The 3,287-nt window shown below is 40.1% G+C and overlaps 1 long non-coding RNA gene across 2 annotated transcripts; it reads right to left on the bottom strand.

The window, feature by feature from the left end:
• Positions 1 to 449: 449 nt before the first annotated feature.
• LOC106727035 lies at positions 450 to 3,281 on the bottom strand. 2 transcript variants are annotated; one of them, XR_001363185.1, is made up of 3 exons: positions 2,526 to 3,281; positions 1,864 to 2,000; positions 450 to 850 (listed from the first exon to the last, which is right to left on the bottom strand). It is a non-coding gene; the product is annotated as an uncharacterized LOC106727035 (long non-coding RNA). The 2 variants fall into 2 exon arrangements; XR_001363186.1 differs by lacking the exon at positions 1,864 to 2,000.
• Positions 3,282 to 3,287: the final 6 nt, after the last annotated feature.

Raw genomic sequence — 3,287 nt, 5'->3', positions numbered from 1 at the left:
CCCTTGATTGTCATTGAAGGTGTGCCACTTCTCAGCCAAAGGTACAGAGTGAAGAAGAAAGGCAAATTATATAATATTTTTCCCCTGAAAGGCACAGCCCTTTGTCTCAGTTTTTTGCTACTGAACCCCCAAATCCCTGTCTTGCGTTCATGACTCCTCACCCCTCTCCACCATCTGAAGGACTGGGCAACTTGTAAGTATTCGGCCAATAACTGAATGGCTGACTGCACCAGTACCTCTTCCGGGCCTGACACCAATTAGAGGCAGTAAACACGGCCAATAGGTATTATTGGGGTCCTATGAAGTGATACATCTGAAAGAAGAAAAGAGAAAAAGACAGAAAAGCAGAAGGTGAGGACTTAGCCTTGTGCTTCTGTCCATGTACATACCATGTTTAAAAAGAACAGTGGATGCAAATTTGAGAGATGCTTCTTATTTATTTATCTAACAAATCCATTTTATTTATTTTCAGTTAAGTTTAAACCCTTGAGGGGTACAACATTACATGGATTCTGTGTCCCCTAGCCTTAGCAGGAAGGTTGCTTCGGAATTTAGCACGAACCATGCCACTGGTTCCATGAGCATGAGTTTCCTTCCCCAGATGACTCTGGTTTTGTTCGGTTTGCCACCAGGAGTCACTGTGGTGTTCTTTGCTTTGTACACATAAGCACATCTCTTGCCTAGACAGAATTCTGTTTCATCTCGAGCGTAAACACCTTCAATTTTAAGAAGAGCTGTGTGCTCCCTCTGGTTCCGGAGACCCGTTCCCAGCAGGCCTCCACAGGGTCCAAGATGGTGGAAAAGCCAGGTGCTTCTTTAAAAAAAACAGGTGATAGGGATGCTTGACTTTCTGTAGCAAAATAAACACAGATGGCAATCTTGCATCCACATAGTCACCCGGCATACATGAATGAAAGGGCTATAGCAAAAATATTCAAATGCATAACTGTCAAAAAGATCTGGCCAAAAATGGGTTAATCATCATAACCATAAAAATAAGTAAGTTTGTTTAGTGAGTGGTTGAGAACACATAGCCACACCGTTGTGAGTTGAGTCAAAAAGGATTTTAGGCCCCATTCCTGGCTCTATACCCACCAACTGTCAGACCTTGGGCAAGCTCCCTAACTTCTAGAGCTTCAGTTTCCATGCTTCTAAAATGGGGATAATTAGCCCTAACAGGTTTGGCTCAGTGGATAGAGCATTGGCCTGCGGACTCAAGGGTCCCAGGTTCGATTCCGGTCAAGGGCATGTACCTTGGTTGCAGGCACATCCCCAGTAGGGGGTGTGCAGGAGGCAGCTGATTGATGTTTCTAACTCTCTATCCCTCTCCTTTCCTCTCTGTAAGAAATCAATAAACTATATTTTAAAAAATAAATAAATAAAAGGGGAATCATTGTACCTGCCCCCTAGGATTTTTGTGAGGATCCAAGAAGAAAGTTGGTTATTCTTTATTATACTATTTCATCACCTAGAAAACTTCTTTAAGATGAAAGAAAACCCTGCTCTTCACATCGACTAATAACTGAGAATGGTGTTTGGCATATCCCAAGTTCCACAAATATTATCGCTCTATATAGATCAATCTATGGTTACATATCGAATACCAAAGCAAGATTGCTAAGGAAAGGACTTGCTGGGAGTCTCAAACTTATTTGGCGAGAACTTTCGGACCTTACAGACTGTATCATCTTACCTGCTGCTTGTGTTTATTACAAACATCTGAATTGCAGCTTCATCTTTACATTTTAATCATTTATTCAATCACTTTTAAGTGAAATTTGTTTAATTATAAAAATCAACAATTTAAATGCTAACATTTTAAATAATCAAAACTGAATTCACTGCAGACATCCACACAGCTACCTGTTTCGCTTCTGGAGAGAGCTATTCTTTACGCTGACTGCTGCTTTTTTATGATGGGTGAGAGTGAGGAGGCTGGGAACAATTGTCATCTGAGGAAGCTGCTACAATATTTTTAAAAATTTCCTTGTTTCTCTTCACTTTATAATACCAAAAAAAGAGAGGGACAAATCAAATTAGTATCATCTGTATAATAAATTTATTTAACATCAAATCTGGTTTCGTGGAAATCCCTCCATCCCTCTAATGAGGAATGAGGTCATGTCTCCTACAATAAATCATGTCCATTAAACTTATCTTCTTTTCTGGATGCTTTCCTTCTTTCATTTGTTTGTCATTTCCAAGTCTCTAATTCTTGTTGATTGCTCAGTTAAATGAAATTACTGACTTTTTTTAATGTTGGAGAGGGCATGTAACTGAAGCTACAAAATATTACCTATATCAACACAAGCCTGCTCTTCATTCTACAATAATTTTCCCCCTTCAATTTTTTTAAAAGGCAAATACCGACTTAATTTTACTCAAAACTCTCCAAACATTTTCGATTTTTTTGTGTGTGCATCTTTTATTTCATGCGTGTATTCTCTCTTTTGCCATTTTCTATTCCTTTGATACTAGGAACAAAATAGGAAAGTTGGTTATAGTTTATTATACTATTTCATTACCTGGAAAACTTATTTAAGATGAAAGAAAACCGTGGAGTAATAACTGATTGATCTCCATACATTTCTTTACTGCTCTCATTTTCCTTTACTCCAAAATTACACCCGGAAAGATTACAGCCCTGCTTAAGTAACTCCCACATATTTTCAAAGACAAGCTGAGAACTACGATGTCCTCCAGGGCTCTTAAAAGGTCTCGTCTACTCCCAGGTCTTGAGATGGGATCCCTTACAGAGGAAATATCAGGATTCTAAGTCGAGGATCAAAATCCGAGTTATTTTAACAAATTGAGCAAACGTGGAAAGCTACCAGTCCAGGGTCGACTTTTTACACATGTGGAAACTAAGACACAAACAGGCTGTACTGTCCAGAACAAGGCTATTTCATATCTTACATATATTTGCTTAAAATTCTTAAAGAATATTCAGATGAATTATCATAGATCCCAATTAAAGAGATCTTGAAGACAAAACTACGCCGTAACAGTTGGCCTTTTTCAACTACCGCAATACATGGAATCTTCAAGGAAGGAGATCTTCATGCCAAGCACCGTGGTTTTATTCCCTTGTTGGTAATGATTCTGTGTTTTGAAACGGCACCTCTGCGCCATTCTTAAATCTATCGTCTCGTAAACGTTCCGCTTTCCCACCACGCTGTTCCCCACCGGGGACGCCGGGCTCTGCACCCATGTTGACTGTGGCGGGCGGCGGGCGAGGACAGAGACGGCCGCGACAGACAATGTCCTGCATTCACCGTGGCCTCGGC

Source organism: Myotis brandtii, unplaced genomic scaffold (genome assembly GCF_000412655.1).
Source record: "Myotis brandtii unplaced genomic scaffold, ASM41265v1 scaffold351, whole genome shotgun sequence".
Taxonomy (NCBI): Eukaryota; Metazoa; Chordata; class Mammalia; order Chiroptera; family Vespertilionidae; genus Myotis; species Myotis brandtii.
The sequence above is the reverse complement of the archived record's forward strand: the minus strand, read 5'-3'. Positions and strand labels throughout refer to the sequence as shown.